Here is a 20,988-nt window from a genome sequence, read left to right on the forward strand (position 1 = left end):
ATTTATAATATAATATATGTGTTGCTGAATTAAATAAAGTACATTCTATTCTACATTCTATTCTATTCTATGTACAGTAGATGGTAGTAGTGTCCTGTTTAAAAGTGCTTAAGTTCACAACATTGGAGTTTACGGCAGACGAACTGCTTTACGGTAGACGAAAATGTGACTGCTGTTGTTGTGTATTATTACCGGGCTGGGAGGACTTTAATGAAACTGCCTAACAACAAACCCACATAAGAAACCAAGAATTTGCCCTCGATCATTCTACAGTTATAACGTCATTGGCCAGGCTCGCTCATTGTACTGTGGGAAAGCGGACGTGAAAACAGACTGTTGACACGTCACTCAGGTCCGCTTGGAGCTCGAGGGGGCTTGGCCTCCAGCTCCCCCTGAATTTCGGGAGATTTTCGAGAGAACATTTGTCCTGGGAGGTTTTCGGGAGAAGCGCTGAATTTCGGGAGTCTCCCGGAAAATCCGGGAGAGTTGGCAAGTATGGTTGTTGCCGCCAAGAAGGTGTGTAACCATTGATCAATACATGGATATATCGATGTATATTCCTAAATTTCAAGAATATCGACCTCTGCTCTGCAAGTTGCCTATCAAGAGATAGGGGTGTGGGAAAAAGTTGATTCGAATACGAATTGAATCGAATACGTTGTGCGATTCAGAATCGATTCTCTTTTTTTTTTTTAAATATATATATATTTTTTTTAATATATCCAACAAACCACTACACAGCAATACCATAACAATGCAATCCAATTCCAAAACCAAACCGGACCCAGCAACACTCAGAACTGCAACAAACAGAGCAATTGAGAGAAGACACAAACACGACACAGAACAAACCAAAAGCAGTGAAACAAAAATGAATATTATCAACAACAGTATCAATATTACTTATGATTTCAGCATAGCAGTGGTTAAAAATCCCTCATTGACATTATCATTAGACATTTATAAAAAATAAAAAAAAGAGAACAATAGTGTCACAGTGGCTTACACTTGCATCGCATCTCATAAGCTTGACAACACACTGTTTCCAATATTTTCACAAAAATAAAATAAGTCATATTTTTGGTTTGTTTAATAGTTAAAACAAATTTACAATATTGCAATCTGTTGATAAAACATTGTCCTTTACAATTATAAAAGCTTTTTAAAAAAAAAATCTACAACTCTGCTTGCATTTCAGCAGGGGTAGATCCTGCTGAAATCCTATGTATTGAATGAATACAGAATCGTTTTGGATCGGAAAAATATCGTTTTTGAATCGAGAATCGAATTGAATAAAAAAAAATCGATATATTATCGAATCGTGACCCCAAGAATCGATATTGAATCGAATCGTGGAACACCCAAAGATTTGCAGCCCTAAGAGATAGGTATCGATCTAATATCGTTTCAAAAAGGGAATCAATCAATTTTATTAGAAAAAGCAAAACAGTGGATTTAAAAACGGCAGATTTTATATGAAGTTTAGCACTTGTAATAATAAAGATTTGAAACATTTGGTCGATTTTCCCGTCTGTGGCGTCGTAAAAAAAAATGGCGGATATCTATGGTGGTGGAGAAAGGTCATACGTAACGCAAACGCCACAAGACAACAGTGTAATGTCTTTGATTTCTGTGTCTGTTTGCCTTTAAAGGCCTACTGAAATGAGATTTTCTTTTTTAAACGGGGATAGCAGGTCCATTCTATGTGTCATACTTGATCATTTCGCTATATTGCCATATTTTTGCTGAAAGTATTTAGTAGAGAACATCGACGATAAAGTGCGCAACTTTTGGTCGCTAATAAAAAAGCCTTGCCTGTACCGGAAGTAGCAGACGATGTGCGCGTGACGTCACTGGTTGTGGAGCTCCTCACATCCGAACATTGTTTACAATCATGGCCACCAGCAGCAAGAGCGATTCAGGCCGAGAAAGCAACGATTTCCCCATTAATTTGAGCGAGGTTGAAAGATTTGTGGATGAGGAAAGTGAGAGTGAAGGACTTGAGAAAAAAAAAAAACTAGACAGCAGAGCGATTCAGATGTTATTAGACAAATTTACTAGGATAATTCTGGAAAATCCCTTATCTGCTTATTCTGTTACTAGTGTTTTAGTGAGATTATATGGTCGTACCTCTACCACCTGAAAGTCGGAGGGGTGTGGTGACCGCCAGTGTCTCCAAGGGAAGCCACGTTTCTCGACGAGGCGAAAGCAGCCGTTGGGGCCGGGCTGAGTTTTTTTTTCTTCCCCTCCATCCGACGGTCGGGGGCGGCCGGTGGGAGGAGGCAAGAGAGTCGCAGCTGCCTCTTTGGCAGGTGCAGGAGGAACAACGCAAGCTCTCCGCTCATGTCTACGGTAAGAGCCGACTTATTACCATCATTTTCTCACCGAAACCTGCCGGTTGACATGTGGTAGGGAACCATGTTCGCTTGACCGCTCTGTTCCATAGTAAAGCTTCACCGTCATCTTTCGGGAATGTAAACAAGGAAACAAGGAAACACCAGCTGTGTTTGTGTTGCTTAAGGCGGCCGTAATACACCGCTTCCCACCTACATATTTCTTCTTTGACGTCTCCATTATTAATTGAACAAATTGCAAATGATAATGTAACACAGATGTCCAGAATACTTTGGAATTATGCGATGAAAAGAGACAATTTATAGCTGGGAACGGTGCTGGACCAAAATGTCCTCTACAATGTGTGACATCACGCCCATGCGTCATCATACTGCGACGTTTTATCATGATATTTCCGCGCAAAATTTAAAATTGCAATTTAGTAAACTAAACCGGCCGTATTGGCATGTGTTGCAATGGTAATATTTCATCATTGATATATAAACTATCAGACTGCGTGGTCGGTAGTAGTGGGTTTCAGTAGGCCTTTAAGAAAAGGTGCTGTTGTGTGATGTTGTATGGCCGGGTCGAGGAACATTATTTAGCATGCAAATCTACAGTCAAAATGTTGATCAATGTACTTTTATTGAAAATTACTTGAATGTTGAAAATGTGAGCAGAAAGGTTTCCTCTTGTTAGGTCAACCAAATGTGGTTGCACTTTATTAAAATAACATTTGAGTGCATTGGCCATTAATTGTTGTTTACTTGCTTGTGTGTTTCCATAATTAATTTCATTTCATCATTCCCTTACAAGAAATTACAGGAATATAGGAAACTTATCCTGCAGTGTCATGTATTAAGTATTTATAGGTCGTGAGTTCAAACCCTGGCCGAGTCATACCAAAGACTATAAAAATGTGGCCCATTACCTCCCTGCTTGGCACTCAGCATCAAGGGTTGGAATTGGGGGTTAAATCACCAAAATGACTCCCGGGCGGGGTCACCGCTGCTGCTCACTGCTCGCTTCACCTCTCAGGTGGTGAACAAGGGGATGGGTCAAATGCGGAGGTTAATTTCACCACACCTAGTGTGTGTGTGACAATCGTTGGTACTTTAACTTTTAACTTTAACTTTATTCCACAGTCACAATGCTTGATTTGTTTTGCTAAAAAGCTTCTGAATCAATTTCAACTCACCGAAGCGTTTCACATTGTACTGTTCTGAGAAAATAATAACCACAAATATCGAATTGAATCGTTGTAAAACAATTCGTTACACCGCAAGAAATTAACTTATGTTATGCATTAATAATCATTTAAATATTATCCATCCATCCATCCATCATCTTCCGCTTATCCGAGGTCGGGTCGCGGGGGCAACAGCCTAAGCAGGGAAACCCAGACTTCTCTCTCCCCAGCCACTTCGTCTAGCTCTTCCCGGGGGATCCCGAGGCGTTCCCAGGCCAGCCGGGAGACATAGTCTTCCCAACGTGTCCTGGGTCTTCCCCGTGGCCTCCTACCGGTTGGACGTGCTCTAAACACCTCCCTAGGGAGGCGTTCGGGTGGCATCCTGACCAGATGCCCGAACCACCTCATCTGGCTCCTCTCGATGTGAAGGAGCAGCGGCTTTACTTTGAGTTCCTCCCGGATGGCAGAGCTTCTCACCCTATCTCTAAGGGAGAGCCCCACCACACGGCGGAGGAAACTCATTTCGGCCGCTTGTACCCGTGATCTTATCCTTTCGGTCATGACCCAAAGCTCATGACCATAGGTGAGGATGGGAACGTAGATCGACCGGTAAATTGAGAGTTTTGCCTTCCGGCTCAGCTCCTTCTTCACCACAACGGATCGGTACAACGTCCGCATTACTGAAGAAGCCGCACCGATCCGCCTGTCGATCTCACGATCCACTCTCCCCCCACTCATGAACAAGACTCCTAGGTACTTGAACTCCTCCACTTGGGGCAGGGTCTCCTCCCCAACCCGGAGATGGCACTCCACCCTTTTCCGGGCGAGAACCATGGACCCGGACTTGGAGGTGCTGATTCTCATTCCGGTCGCTTCACACTCGGCTGCGAACCGATCCAGCGAGAGCTGAAGATCCCGGTCAGATGAAGCCATCAGGACCACATCATCTGCAAAAAGCAGAGACCTAATCCTGCGGTTACCAAACCGGAACCCCTCAACGCCTTGACTGCGCCTAGAAATTCTGTCCATAAAAGTTATGAACAGAATCGGTGACAAAGGACAGCCTTGGCGGAGTCCAACCCTCACTGGAAATGTGTTCGACTTACTGCCGGCAATGCGGACCAAGCTCTGGCACTGATCGTACAGGGAACGGACCGCCACAATAACACAGTCCGATACCCCATACCCTCTGAGCACTCCCCACAGGACTTCCCGAGGGACACGGTCGAATGCCTTCTCCAAGTCCACAAAGCACATGTAGACTGGTTGGGCAAACTCCCATGTACCCTCAAGAACCCTGCCGAGAGTATAGAGCTGGTCCACAGTTCCACGACCAGGACGAAAACCACACTGTTCCTCCTGAATCCGAGGTTCGACTATCCGACGTAGCCTCCTCTCCAGTACACCTGAATAAACCTTACCGGGAAGGCTGAGGAGTGTGATCCCACGATAGTTGGAACACACCCTCCGGTCCCCCTTCTTAAAGAGAGGAACCACCACCCCGGTCTGCCAATCCAGAGGTACCGCCCCCGATGTCCACGCGATGCTGCAAAGTCTTGTCAACCAAGACAGCCCCAAAGCATCCAGAGCCTTAAGGAACTCCGGGTGGATCTCGTCCACCCCTGGGGCCTTAGCACCGAGGAGTTTTTTAACTACCTCAGCGACCTCAGCCCCAGAAATAGGAGAGTCCACCACAGATTCCCCAGGCACTGCTTCCTCATAGGAAGACGTGTTGGTGGGATTGAGGAGGTCTTCGAAGTATTCCTTCCATCTATCCACAACATCCGCAGTCGAGGTCAGCAGAACACCCTCCGCACCATACACGGTGTTGATAGTGCACTGCTTCCCCTTCCTGAGGCGGCGGACGGTGGTCCAGAATCGCTTCGAAGCCGTCCGGAAGTCGTTTTCCATGGCTTCCCCAAACTCTTCCCATGTTCGAGTTTTTGCCTCCGCGACCGCTGAAGCTGCACACCGCTTGGCCTGTCGGTACCTGTCCACTGCCTCCGGAGTCCTATGAGCCAAAAGGACCCGATAGGACTCCTTCTTCAGCTTGACGGCATCCCTCACCGCTGGTGTCCACCAAGGGGTTTTAGGATTGCCGCCCCGACAGCACCAACTACCTTGCGGCCACAGCTCCGATCTGCCGCCTTGACAATAGAGGTGCAGAACATGGTCCACTCGGACTCAATGTCCAGCACCTCCCTCGTGACATGTTCAAAGTTCTTCTGGAGGTGGGAATTGAAACTTTGTCTGACAGGAGACTCTGCCAGACGTTCCCAGCAGACCCTCACAATGCGTTTGGGCCTCCCAGGTCTGTCCGGCATCCTCCCCCACCATCGCAGCCAACTCACCACCAGGTGGTGATCGGTAGAAAGCTCCGCCCCTCTCTTCACCAGAGTGTCCAAAACATGAGGCCACAAATCCGATGACACAACTACAAAGTCGATCATGGAACTGCGGCCTAGGGTGTCCTGATGCCAAGTGCACATATGGACACCCTTATGTTTGAACATGGTGTTTGTTATGGACAAACTGTGACGAGCACAAAAGTCCAATAACAAAACACCACTCGGGTTCAGATCTGGGCGGCCATTCTTCCCAATCACGCCTCTCCAGGTTTCACTGTCGTTGCCAACGTGAGCGTTGAAGTCTCCCAGTAGGAGAAGGGAATCACCCGGGGGAGCACTTTCCAGTACTCCCTCGAGTGTTCCCAAAAAGGGTGGGTACTCTGAACTGCTGTTTGGTGCATAAGCACAAACAACAGTCAGGACCCGTCCCCCCACCCGAAGGCGGAGGGAGGCTACCCTTTCGTCCACCGGGTTGAACTCCAACGTACAGGCTTTGAGCCGGGGGGAAACAAGAATTGCCACCCCAGCCCGTCGCCTCTCACTGCCGGGAACGCCAGAGTGGAAGAGGGTCCAATCCCTCTCGAGAGAAGTGGTTCCAGAGCCCTTGCTGTGCGTCGAAGTGAGTCCGACTATATCCAGCCGGAATTTCTCGACTTCGCGCACTAGCTCAGGCTCTTTCCCCCCCAGTGACGTGACGTTCCACGTCCCAAGAGCTAGCTTCTGTAGCCGAGGATCGGACCGCCAAGTGCCCTGCCTTCGGCTGTCGCCCAGCTCACAATGCACCCGACCTCTATGGCCCCTGCTATGGGTGGTGAGCCCATTGGAGGGGGGACCCACGTTGCCTCTTCGGGCTGTGCCCGGCCGGGCCCCATGGGAACAGGCCCGGCCACCAGGCGCTCGCTATCGTGCCCCACCTCCGGGCCTGGCTCCAGAGGGGGGCCCCGGTGACCCGCGTCCGGGCGAGGGAAATCTGGGTCCATGATTTTTCATCTTCATAAAGGTCTTCGAGCTGCTCTTTGTCTGATCCCTCACCTAGAACCTGTTTGCCTTGGGAGACCCTACCAGGGGGCGTTATGCCCCCGGACAACATAGCTCCTAGGATCATTGGGACACGCAAACTCCTCTACCACGACAAGCTTGCAGCTCAGAGAGGAGATTTAAATACTATTTGAACAGAAATTATTTTAAAGTAGCACATTTTTTTCCCTTTTTTTGTTAATTTATATTAATTATACACTCCTGCACTTTAGTTCCAACGGGTTGTGTCCGTACATCCGAATAAGTCTGAAACATTTCCAAAAAAAACTTGAATACTGTTGAGTTGACTTTTCCAGTTTTATTCACAGTTTATTTGGTCTCTGCGGCACTCACTTAAAATGCATCTTCTCACTGCGGAAAATCAACAGTGAAACAACAAATGGCGCAAACAAACTTGATAGTCATGCGATTGGCTGTTTAGCCCTACTGACCACTTCCAGTTTTGCTCGGTTACCAGACCGAGAGAGCCTTGTTCATGCAACCAACCATGCTTCATTCTTTTCGGTTTCTTCCAACACCCCCAAAAAATAAATGCACGAATCGAACATTTATCGATTAAGTGTCTATCACGATATATGATATACGTTTTATCGGCCAGGCCTTAAAATAAAAAAACGCTCCAGAGTGGGACAGGAGGACATGTTAGCATTACCATCACATTTTCACAGCAACACCATACCAGGTTAGCGTATTTGCTGAAGAAAAGAAACATGAATACACCTCTGAAGTCTGTAGCTAACCAACGGAGAGCTGACAGACCTGCAGACTTTATTTTAAGGTGTGTAGCAAAGCCCTTTTTTTGTTGTTCTTTTTTTCTGCCAAGTGTAAGCTTATCAAGCGAGTGGTGGGTCAGAGATGGGATTATGTCCATGGGTTCTTTCACGATGTCATGAAAAGTGAGCTTTTCAACGACTCTACTCTCAAAAGTGCACAATATAATATAGACTATGATGTGACCTCTGAACCCAGAGGCCACTTCCTGCCTTGATTCTTCACCTCCAGGAAACCACAAAACCTTTTCCTCCTCATCATTGGAACTATTCTTTTTGTTTTTTTTAACTGCAGGAAGTGGTGTATGTGTTTGAGGCTTCCAATAAGAAGCATGGGAATATCCGGAATGATCTTCTTTTATTTGGACTGTTTTTGCACTCCATATTCACCACAGACACAAACATCTACAGAATCACAACAACTTGGAAAAAAAAGAAAGTGAACAACATCAAACAGGAAAGCTGAGTCGCAACAGGGAAGGTAGATCGATCCCCAAAAAAGCTGAGTCAAGGTATGCACGTACACGCACGCGCCCCCCCCCACACACACATTCATAAATTGCAAAATTACAGCCCTTATGGGATGGTTCCGAACGCAAAGGGGATGCCAAAGCAATCCAATTAGTTCAATTAATGGTGTGTTTAAAGCCCTCTGGAGAGTGGGATTATTGGCCACTTGTGACATTGCAGCAGGAGAAAGGAGAACAGGAATAAGAAGAGGAGGAGGAGGAGGAAGAGGAGAGTCACGTAGCGGCATGCCAGCTGCCTTCATTATTTGTTTTTGTGGAGAAAAAAAATGAAGAAAATACTTACAGCGAGGAAAGACGTGGAACAATTAGAGCCGGAACCGGGGCAGACAAAAAAAGTGTGTATGTATGAATGTGTGTGTAAGTGTGTGTACGTGTGTGGGGGGGAGTTAAAAAATATAAAGTCCAGTCGCTCGATGTCACAGCGGTGGTGATGACAATGATGAAGAGGGAGGAGGGGAGGGGGGGTCCTCAGCGTGGGAAAAAAACGACCGTGACGTGGACACACCGTGCTGAGGACGGTCGTGACTGCTCTCGACGCCGAGTCTGAGCGGCGAGCCGGCAGCCAAGCGTGGAAACGCCTTCCCCCCCTCCCCCTCCCCCTCCCCCTCTCTCTCTCTCTCTCTCTCTCTCTCTCTCTCTCTCTCTCTCTCTCTCTCTCTCTCTCTCTCTCGGGTCGCAAGCTGGATGCAGAGATCATCTATAAGCGACGGTGATCCAGTCAGTCGCTTTCCTGTACACCAAGCAGAGGAAGAAAGAGCAAAATAGTTCTTTTTTTCTAAATCAAGTACAAAAATATTCATCCATACTTCAGTTTGAGATTATATTATTTCATTCTGAAACGATTTTAACATGCCACATTAAAATACGGTTCCGCAGCTAGATCCTTTTTATCGGCTCCAGACATGAGAAAGAAATGATCTCCCTCACTTTTTGTTTGCTTCACTTTTGAGAGAAAACACATAAAGCACCTCTGACCTGTTCCCAACTAAATAAAGCCGCTCACACACACAAATCAAAAGAAAAATGACAGGCTTTGCTACACATCCTAAAATGAAGCGTGAATTGCTGCCTACATTTTGTTTCGTGAATAGGCTAACCATGATGTTTGCATACATTGTGTAATGTTAGCCATGCTAGTGTTGCTAATGTTTGTGTCCTCCTGTTACCGGTACTGTCTTTAATGTTATGCTGATGTATGAAGGAAATGTTACCTGCCGAATTATAACAAGTATTTATTTTTATTTAGCATTCAACACAGAGCTTGATAATGATAACTGTGCTGTTCACTTGTTTTATCTTGTTTTATTACACTTGGTCTCATTTGCAAGTGTCTTTTAGCAAACTTTGCATGAGTTGCAATTCCAAGATGTTTGATGGCAGTCGTGTATAGGTTACAGCCTGCAGGAGTCCAAAATTTGACCCACTAGAAGTCCCAAGTTTAAAAAAATCCAAGTAAAAACAATTATTTTATTTATGTATTTTTTAGTTATTATTTTTTTAAATCTGTCCCTTCTAATCAATTTTCTACCGCTTGTTACTCTCAGTGTCTCCTTGCCGCTCAGAGAAATCCTATTGTCTAAAAATGCATTTTCCCATCGATAACGTGACATCATCGCACTCGGAATATATATATATATATATATATATATATATATATATATATATATATATATATATATATATATATATATATATACAGTGGGGCCAAAGAGTTTTTAGTCAGCCACCGATTGTGCAAGTTCTCCCACTTAAAATGCTGACAGAGGTCTGTAATTTTCATCATAGGTACACTTCAACTGTGAGAGACAGAACGTGAAAAAAAAATTCAAGGAATTCATATTGTAGGAATTAAAAATTTTTTTTTTGTAAATTATGGTGGAAAATAAGTATTTGGTCACTTCAAACAAGGAAGATCTCGTGCTCTCACAGACCTGTAACTTCTTCTTTAAGAAGCTCTTCTGTCCTCCACTCGTTACCTGTATTAATGGCACTTGTTTGAACTCGTTATCTGTATAAAAGACACCTGTCCACAGCCTCAAACAGTCTGACTCCAAACTCCACTATGGCCAAGACCAAGGAGCTGTCGAAGGACACCAGGAAAAGAATTGTAGACCTGAACCAGAGTGGGAAGAGTGAATCTCCAATAGGCAAGCAGCTTGGTGTGAAAAAATCAACTGTGGGAGCAATTATCAGAAAATGGAAGACATACAAAACAACTGATAATCTCCCTTGATCTGGGGCTCCACGCACGATCTAAAATAGAACTTTTTGGTATTTGTTTGATGGAAAAAGAATACTGAGTTGCATCCCAAGAACACCATACCTACTGTGAAGGGGGGTGGAAACATCATGCTTTGGGGCTGTTTTTCTGCTAAGGGGACAGGACGATTTATCTGTGTTAAGGAAAGAATGAATGGGGCCATGTATCGTGAGATTTTGAGCCATAACCTCCTTCCATCAGTGAGAGCTTTGAATGGTTGACCAAATACATATTTTCCGCCATAATTTACCAATAAATTATTTTAAATTCCTACAATGTGAATTCCTGGATTTTTTTTTCACATTCTGTCTCTCACAGTTGAAGTGTACCGATGATAAAAATTGCAGACCTCTGTCATCATTTTAAGTGGGAGAACTTGCACAATCAGTGGCTGACAAAATACCTTTTTGCCCCACTTTATATATATATATATATATAAATAAATAAATGGGTTGTACTTGTATAGCGCTTTTCTACCTTCAAGGTACTCAAAGCGCTTTGACACTACTTCCACATTCACACACACATTCACACACTGATGGAGGGAGCTGCCATGCAAGGCGCCAACCAGCACCCATCAGGAGCAAGGGTGAAGTGTCTTGCTCAGGACACAACGGACGTGACGAGGTTGGTACTAGGTGGGATTTGAACCAGGGACCCTCGGGTTGCGCACGGCCACTCTCCCACTGCGCCATATATATATATATATATATATATATATATATATAGATAGCCCGGTCCCCGGCCAAATTTTTTTAACCCAATGTGGCCCCCGAGTCAAAAAGTTTGGGGACCCCCGGGATATGGTGTGTTACCTTGGCCAGAAATTAATCTTTGCCCTTAAATTGAATGTCTTGCCTTTTGATGAGCCCTAAAAAGTGTTTGAACTGTATTGTATTCATTACACACCAGCTGTTTGATCGTAGCATTCTTCTTGTAGTTTGGACTACCAAATTTGGAGGTTTTGAAATTGCCATGTAAAGTTGCTATGTTAATCGGTAGCATGTTTATGGCTTATCCAATATAAATGAGCTTCGAGTTAGCGCATTTTGAAAAAGTGGAAGCTCACTGTACTTTCGAGCACCTTACTGCTTTTTTGGCTAGAACATTTTGCAACTTTACCGACAGGAAGTTCGACTTAGTCAGCTCTGAGTGCTTGACTGCTTGTTTCCCCGCCAAATGCTTGAGCCAGTGACGAGTCGGCAACCGGACGTCATGTCACATGCAACAAAGACAATGGAATATTTAATATAATAAAACAGTTTGATTTAATGTAAATTGATATTTTTTTCTTGTAAGTCTATTAGATCTATTACGTTGGAAACGTGTATATGGCTATGGTACATTTTTAGTCTACTTTATATCCTTTGTCTTTGCTCTCTTTTTGTGCCCTTGTGAGCATTATCCTTTCCATCTTTACCCTTTCCATCCTTTGTAACTGAGCTTCTGTGTGGAACAATTTCCGTAGTGGATCAATAAAGTTTATCTCATGTCTATCCATCCATTTTCTACCGCTCATTCCCTTATGGGTCACGGGGGGCGCTGGCACATATCTCAGCTACAATCGGGCGGAAGGCGGCGTACACCCTTGACAAGTCGCCACCTCATCACAGGGCCAACACAGATAGACAGACAACATTCACACTCACATTCACACACTGTGGCCAATTTAGTGTTGCCAATCAACCTATCCCCAGGTGCATGTCTTTGGAGGTGGGAGGAAGCCGGAGTATTCGGAGGGAACCCACGCAGTCACGGGGAGAACATGCAAACTCCACACAGAAAGATCCCGAGCCTGGGATTGAACCCAGGACTGCAGGAGCTATATATGCCCACAGATAAAAACAGAAACCAGGCTTTGCTACATCTCTTAAAACAAAGCTATGCTTCTATCTGTCAGTCAGCTACAGACTTGAGAGCTGTATGTCTGATAATGTTGCTCTTCTTTAGCAAATAAGCTAAGCTAGCATGTAAAAATGTGACAGTAATGTATTGTATGCACTGGATGGCCTGTAGTACACTTTCAATTGTAGATTTAAAATTAGACCAAAAATCATTTGACTAGTAAGAAAGTAAAGTAAAAGTAACTTGTTATTCGCTACAACGTAATAACTTTGGCATAAGAAATTATTATGTAGAAAGCTGGAACGCAAATGGCGCACGACTAAACTTGAGGTGCACCATCAAGCATGGAGTGATAGTTTAATAACTTATAAACGCATGCTTACCTTAGCTAAAACTAATTATTACTCAAATCTAATCCGCATTAATAAAAACGATCGAAAATTTTTGTTTAGTACAGTAGCATCGCTAACCCAACAAGGGACTCCTTCCAGTAGCTCCACCCATTCGGCAGATGACTTTATGAAGTTCTTTAATAAGAAAATTGAACTTATTAGAAAGGAGATTAAAGACAATGCGTCCCAGCTACAACTGGGTTATAGTAACACAGATACGATTGTATATACGGCGGATACTGCAAATATCCAAAATAGTTTCTCTCGTTTTGATGAAATAACATTAGAAGGATTGTTGCAACGTGTAAATGGAATAAAACAAACAACATGTTTACTTGACCCACTTCCTAGGAAACTTATCAAGGAGCTTTTTGTATTATTAGGTCCATCAGTGCTAAATATTATAAACTTATCACTTTCCTCGGGCACTGTTCCCGTTGCATTCAAAAAAGCGGTTATTCATCCTCTCCTTAAAAGACCTAACCTCATGATAAACTACCGACCGGTGTCTCACCTTCCCTTTATTTCGAAAATCCTCGAAAAAATTGTTGCAGAGCAGCTAAATGAGCACTTAGCGTTTAACAATCTATGTGAAACCTTTCAATCCGGTTTCAGAGCAAATCACTCGACTGAGACAGCCCTCGCAAAATTGACTAATGATCTATTGCTAACGATGGACTCTGATGCGTCATCTATGTTGCTGCTCCTCGATCTTAGCGTTGCTTTCGATACTGTCGATCATAATATTTTATTAGAGCGTATCAAAATACGAATTGGTATGTCAGACTCAGCCCTGTCATGGTTTAACTCTTATCTTACTGATAGGATGCAGTGCGTCTCCTATAACAGTGTGACCTCGGACTATGTTAAGGTAACGTGTGGAGTTCCCCAGGGTTCGGTCCTTGAACCTGTACTCTTCAGCATCTACATGCTGCCGCTGGGTGACGTCATACGCAAATACGGTATTAGCTTTCACTGTTATGCTGATGACACCCAACTTTACATGCCCCTAAAGCTGACCAACACGCCGGACTGTAGTCAGTTGGAAGCGTGTCTTAATGAAATTAAACAATGGATGTCCGCTACTTAATGCCAAAAAAACGGAAATGCTGATTATCGGTCCTGCTAGACACTGACCTCTATTTAATAATACAACTTTAAAATTTGACAACCAAATAATAAAACAAGGTGACTCTGTAAAAAATCTGGGTATTATCTTCGACCCAACTCTCTCCTTTGAGTCACACATTAAAAGCGTTACTAAAACGGCCTTCTTTCATCTCCGTAATATCGCTAAAATTCGCTCCATTTTGTCCACTAAAGACGCCGAGATCATTATCCATGCGTTTGTTACGTCTCGTCTCGATTACTGTAACGTATTATTTTCGGGTCTCCCCATGTCTAGCATTAAAAGATTACAGTTGGTACAAAATGCGGCTGCTAGACTTTTGACAAGAACAAGAAAGTTTGATCACATTACGCCTGTACTGGCTCACCTGCACTGGCTTCCTGTGCACTTAAGATGTGACTTTAAGGTTTTACTACTTACGTATAAAATACTACACGGTCTAGCTCCAGCCTATCTTGCCGATTGTATTGTACCGTATGTCCCGGCAAGAAATCTGCGTTCAAAAGACTCCGGCTTATTAGTGATTCCTAGAGCTCAAAAAAAGTCTGCGGGCTATAGAGCGTTTTCCGTTCGGGCTCCAGTACTCTGGAATGCCCTCCCGGTAACAGTTCGAGATGCTACCTCAGTAAATAGACCTCCTTTTTAGACCAGTTGATCTGCCGCTTCTTTTCTTTCTCCTATGTCCCCCCCTCCCTTGTGGAGGGGGTCCGGTCCGATGACCATGGATGAAGTACTGACTGTCCAGAGTCGAGACCCAGGATGGACCGCTCGTCGGGACCCAGGATGGACCGCTCGCCTGTATCGGTTGGGGACATCTCTACGCTGCTTATCCGCTTGAGATGGTTTCCTGTGGACGGGACTTTCGCTGCTGTCTTGGAGCCACTATGGATTGAACTTTCACAGTATCATGTTAGACCCGCTCGACATCCATTGCTTTCGGTCCCCTAGAGGGGGGGGGGGGGGTTGCCCACATCTGAGGTCCTCTCCAAGGTTTCTCATAGTCAGCATTGTCACTGGCGTCCCACTGGATGTGAATTCTCCCTGCCCACTGGGTGTGAGTTTTCCTTGCCCTTTTGTGGGTTCTTCCGAGGATGTTGTAGTCGTAATGATTTGTGCAGTCCTTTGAGACATTTGTGATTTGGGGCTATATAAATAAACATTGATTGATTGATTGATTGAAGAACGCCAAAAAGACAGCAAGTCTAGGTGGAAACAATTCTATAATAAACTTGTTTAAAAAACACACAGCACAGAAAATGTGTATACGACCTTGAAGTTCCTGCTTTATTCATAGAGTGAGACCTCTTCAGCTCTCCTATTTCTGATTCCAAGGTTTTTAGTCATTGGCGCGTACCCACACACACATACACACACACACACACACACACACACACACACACACACACACACACGCATTTTTCAAAGCTGATGTCACCAGCGCTTTCCGGTCTGCAAATCCCTTCTCCTGCTCTGTATTCCTTCTATCAAAAGCACACCCAAAATACTCCCAACTGGTCCGGACCAGGGAAGATTCTTCTTCTTCCCCCAGAAGTTTATTGTTACAGCACGAGGCCACGCCAGAGTTTCATTCAAGATTTTCTGTGTGATCAGCTGACTTGGTTGCTTCACGCAATAGTCATAGGTACTTCGGTGTGTATGTAAAAAAAAAAATAGATGAAGTGCGATCGCACTTTATGGAGGACACACACTCTGTTGGACATTGACAAACCCAACTCATTTGTATTAAAGGGGTCATATCATGAGGGTTTTTTTCTACATTTAAAACACTTCCTCGTGGTCTACATCAGTGTTTTTCAACCACTGTGTCGCATTTAGTGCCTTGAGATATTATCTGGTGTGCCGTGAGAGATGATGTCATTTCACCTAATTGGGGTAACAATATTTTTTGCAAACCAGTAATTATAATCTGCAAATATTGTGCTGTTGTTGAGTGTCTGTGCTGTCTAGAGCTCGGCAGAGTAACCGTGTTACACTCTTCCATTTCAGTAAGTGGCAGCAGGTAGATAATTGCTTTGTCGATGTCGGGAAGATGGTTTGTTGGGATCACAATACGCAGACGAAAGTGGCCGGGGTGTTGTATTCCGTCAACCTGTCATTTTATAAAAGCTGCTCCACCCACTGAGCCATGCCACCAATATGGAGACAGTTGATACTACTCGCAATTTGTTTCTGTATCCAGATTTTCAAGGTTCAAGACTGTCACATTTCTTTGACAGGCCCAACGTATTTACTTTGTGAAGTTAACTGAACTCATTAGTACGGGTTTTTAAAGAGTTTTGTAGTTGAAATTGTCATAACTCTTCTTATTTAGTTGTGATGGACAACTTGTTCTGTCAACTTGACAACAATAGTCCCTTTTGACTAAAAGTCAACATCACTTTTAACAGTCTTATGAACAGAGTTTTCTGTTCATTATGGGTTTTCAAACACATTTTAGATGACTCATTGATGTGAGAGGCTTTAGTGCGTCTTGTGACTTTTCTGCTGGTTGCAAACTCATGATCATCAAGATGGTGAATTAGTCTTCTGTTGCTGGGTCCATGACCCCCCCATTCCCCCCTGCCCCCCTGCCCCAACATCCTGGCAACAGTTTTTGTGTACATGATCACAATTTAAGAATTTCAAGCCCATTCCTTGTAGGCTGTCATGAGTTCTTTGTCCTTCCGATCACCAGCCTCGCTCGCAAGGGAGAAGAGAGACTTGCAAAGAGGAAGCGCTACCTCCGAAGCAGCCAGCTGGCGAGGAAGTGAGTTGAGGATGAAGAGATGAGGCAGAATGTGAGGCAAATACTGCCATAACATCCCTCCATTGAGTCTACTAAGGAAACTTTTTCTGTGACACAAGATGACATTTGACACACCAATAAAGGACCTTAAAAAAGACTGACCAAGAGGAACTGACGGAGTGTTTCCCCGGCAACAGTACTGCCAAAACCAGTATATGTTCCCCATCTGATCACAGAAACACGTGCAGTGTGCATTTCAGGCCAGTTGTTGGCGGTTTGGCACTTAACTCCCCAGATGCTCCTAGGGGTTAATAGCGTGGTTTGGATTTTGTGAGTGACAGGTGCAGCGTTTTTTACCGTGGATGATTGGGAGTGACCACGTCTTCAGTGTCATTGTGGAAATGACTCTCTAGTTCCTTTTTTTACTTAACTTAAAAGACAAACAAACAACAAACACACACACCGTTTGGATTTGGTTACTAGCACGTGTCGCGCATCAGTTGAAATTAAGGTTCAAAACTGGTGTGTACCGATACCAATATTTTGGTACCGGTACCAAAATTATTTAGATAATTTTCGGTACTTTTCCAGATAAAGGGGACCCCAAAAACTTGCATTATGGGCTTTATTTGAACAAAAAATCCTATGGTACATTAAACATATGTTTCTTATAGCAAGTTTGTCCTTAAATAAAATAGTGAACATACAAGACATATTGTCTTTTAGTAGGTAGTAAGCAAACAAAGGCTCCTAATTTAGTCCGCTGGCATATGCAGTAACATATTGGGTTATTTTCCATTCTATTGTTTTGTCAACATTATTAAGGACAAGTGGTAGAAAATGAATTATTAAAGTACTTGTTCATTTACTGTTAATATCTGCTTACTTTCTCTTTTTAAATGTTCTATCTACTGTACACTTCTGTTGAAATTTAATAATAATATATTCTTTTGATGTTTGATGCTTTACATTAGTTTTGGATGATACCACAAATTTGGGTATCAATACGATACCATGTCTTGACAGGATCATACATTGGTCATATTTATAGTCCTCATGTGTACAGCGACATATTTCATGAGTTTATAAACATAATACTGGTACTTTTCAGAGGCGGTATAGTACCAACTAGGATTCATTAGTATTACGGTACTATACTAATACCGGTATACAGTACAATCCTATTTAAAACTGATGGTCAAATGGTCTTATCTAACAACAATGGGTTCAATGTCCAGCGAGAGAGCCAATGAGCTAGCATACAGAGGAAATTATACATTAGGATTTTAGACTTACACATTTGTACAGTTACACAAATCAATCAACAATTTAAGCGGAATTATCTCTTTTAAATGTTGCCTTCTTTTCACAATCCTTATGTGAGATTAGAACAAATATGTCCTTCATTTTTGTAACAAACCGCTAGCAAAAGGTGGCTAACATTGCAGGTAAATCTAATTCAATCTATTCCGCCAAACCCCCCCCCAAAAAACCTCCAACAACATTTTCTAAACATGGTGTAAGTATATTTGTAATCTAGTAATAGGCACGTTTATAATACCATGTAATATTTAAAAATGTTGCTCACTTACCATGAATTGATTAACGTGGACCCCGACTTAAACAAGTTGAAAAACTTATTCGGGTGTTACCATTTAGTGGTCAATTGTACGGAATATGTACTGAACTGTGCAATCTACTAATAAAAGTATCAATCAATCAATCAATCAAACTTTAGGCATTGTCTGAACTTTTTATTTAGGCGCATTGACTTCACAGAGCACGTCACAACTTTCGCTATTTCCTTCAACAATCACTACTACTAACCATGGCAGACCTCATGATTGCTAACAATGACTACTTTGGGGCAAATGTTGATCCAGAACTTTGTCTTTTTGAGCCTGAATATAAGGAGGATGAGCTACAAGTTGAACAAGTTGGGTGCTAAGCAAGACCTGACCAAATAAAACCCTTTTTCTTAAAAGTGGCTGCTGACTTTGTTGCTTAACCTGTCTCGCATATTTTCAAACTAAGTCCGACAATTAAAAGCATTTTAAAAATCGGCCTTTGTTCTTCCCTATGCTAAAAGTGGGTGAACCCACAAATACAAATCATTACAGACCAATTTGTAAATGATGCATTTTATCAAAATTGTTTGAGAACGTCAAAAGTAACCGGCTAAATATTTATTTTCTTTAGCATGAAACAATGTATCTCCGTTTCATTCTGATTTAAAAAAACAGCTCAGTAATATTAACGCTGCACTTAGGGTCCTAAATGGTTCAATAGAGGCTCGAGACAGCACTAAATATTGTGTAGTTCTTTCTATTGATTTGTTAAACGTTTTTGGCACATTAGACCACGGTCTGTTGAAACAAGCCCTTTATTATATTGGACTGTGTAATAATGCATCTGCTTGGTTCAGTGTATCTTTCCAGCAGAACACAATGTTTACAGGATAACCTCCTCATTACTGGACATTGCCTAAGGAGTACCGCAAAGCTCAGTGCTGGGGCCCATTTTATTTTCTATTTACATAAACCATCTTCGTAACAATTTGTCAAATGCAATGTACCAATATTTATTGCTGGTCAACCTCCATCACTCAGGCTTTTGAGTTTTTACAAGTTGCTTTTGAGGCTCTCTTATTTTGATCTTAAATTGGTTTCAGATACACATAAAAGTAAGCTCATGATTTTCTCTCATTCAAGGGTGCTACCGGAAACATTCCAAATATTGTCACATCAAAAGGAAACCGCTATAGCGTAAGTCATAAATTACAAGTACTTGGGTTTTACTCTTGACGAGGAGCTTTCAATTCAAGCCCATATTAACAACTTGGTCTTTAAGCATTGGGTAAAGCTTGACTTCTTTTTAGAAATAAAAACTGCTTATCTCTTCAGGTCAGAAATAATTTGTTGAGAACTTTCCAGCCTAAAGAGACGTGCTTTATTTTAATGCTTCATCTAAATGCCTCCAGTCTTTGGACACTGTTTTTAATGCAGCACTAGGATTTGTTGCTGGCCTTCGTCATCTCACCCACCACTGGCAACTGTATGTGAAATCAGACTTAACAGGTTTTGCAGTGGTCGTTTTCCCAAGATGCAGAAGGATGTCAGGAAGCAGCGTGCAGGTAGGACGATAATTTGTTCTCCGAATGCAAACTCAAATCGACCAGCCTGTGCTGGTGAAGCTTGACGTAGCACAAAAGAAACAGGAATCAACTGATAGTGTAGGTATAGCAAACAAGACTGGCAATGGCTCTCTGCTTAGTGACTGGGAGCAGGTGAGTGCCTCGACCACTAATCAGAGGCAGATGAGGAAAATCCGCACCCATGGCAACTAAGAAAACAAACAAGGGTGCGAAACTAGAAATAACAATTATGGAAATACCAAACTAAACCTAACATGATTCGGGCAACGGATCATGACATTATTTTTTTTGGCTGACTATCATTTAGAAGACTCTTTTATCAGGACTAGAAATTTAGATTTTCAGCAGATTTTCAAGAGCAGATACCCATTTCAGGGAGAAAGAAAATTTTCGGTTGAATGCCTCCCTACTTGTGTACTGTACTTTGTTACAAAGAAAAAAGAGCTCTTTTGGATTTCGTTCTAACAATTCCTATGTTCCTCGTGTATGGACTGAATTTGGGAGCTTTTAGCATTGCTGCCTCTCCGGAATGGAGCACATTACAAAGGAAACTTAAACTCTTTGGACTACTTTCGTTTGGAGCCTTTTGTTCTATCCTCATTATTAATATTTTAATTGTTTAACAGCCCTAGTTTTAATACGTGCAAACCGTTAGTAGATCAGGCCAATAGATTTAGCTAATATTGTTCCGTTTAGGCTCTGACGATTTGCTAGAAACCATATCTTAATAAATGGTAGCTCAGTATGCTTTCGTTCTTGATTGCAAACAAGTTAAACCCCTCTGACCCCGACTCGCTATCTGCTTCGCAGATTTAGATTGCTCACAGAGACACACACACATATTAATCATCCTACATGCACCAACTGTTTACGATCTGAATCTTCACCAGTCCGTCTGTCAGCTTTGCGGTTACTAAGCAACCTCTCATCCTCCAACTGTCCTGTTGACACCGTGCCTGGCTAATAGGTCGAAGATCTCAAACTCATTTCCAAACGCTGCCGAATATTCATTAAATGAGCAAGCACATACGATTGCTTGCACTGTGTTGACATTGCGAAGCAGCAGGCCCACAGCGGTTAGCCAGTATGATGAGGGGATGCTTAGGAGAAGAATGGAAGAAGGTGATCTAAAGTGTGGGCTACCAAGTAGAGGAGGCAGAGGTAGCAGCTTGTGTTTAGACTCATGTTGCAGCCGGCGTGTTTGGAAAAAAAAGATGGCTTCACTGCTTTCTGAAGAACTTTTTAGCACGATG

General features: G+C 43.0%; 1 protein-coding gene across 2 annotated transcripts in view; it reads right to left on the reverse strand.

Annotated features, from left to right (window-relative positions):
- Positions 1–8,789, reverse strand: part of LOC133560637 (astrocytic phosphoprotein PEA-15) — a 44,479-nt gene extending 35,690 nt beyond the window's left edge. The window contains exon 1 of one of the 2 annotated variants that reach the window (XM_061913394.1): positions 8,493–8,789. The gene's annotated coding sequence lies outside the window, so the exon portion shown is untranslated. The remainder of the gene's footprint in view (positions 1–8,492) is intronic. The other variant, XM_061913393.1, reaches the window with a different exon arrangement.
- Positions 8,790–20,988: the final 12,199 nt, after the last annotated feature.

The sequence above is a fragment of the Nerophis ophidion genome, linkage group LG10, assembly GCF_033978795.1.
Source record: "Nerophis ophidion isolate RoL-2023_Sa linkage group LG10, RoL_Noph_v1.0, whole genome shotgun sequence".
NCBI classification, from domain to species: domain Eukaryota; kingdom Metazoa; phylum Chordata; class Actinopteri; order Syngnathiformes; family Syngnathidae; genus Nerophis; species Nerophis ophidion.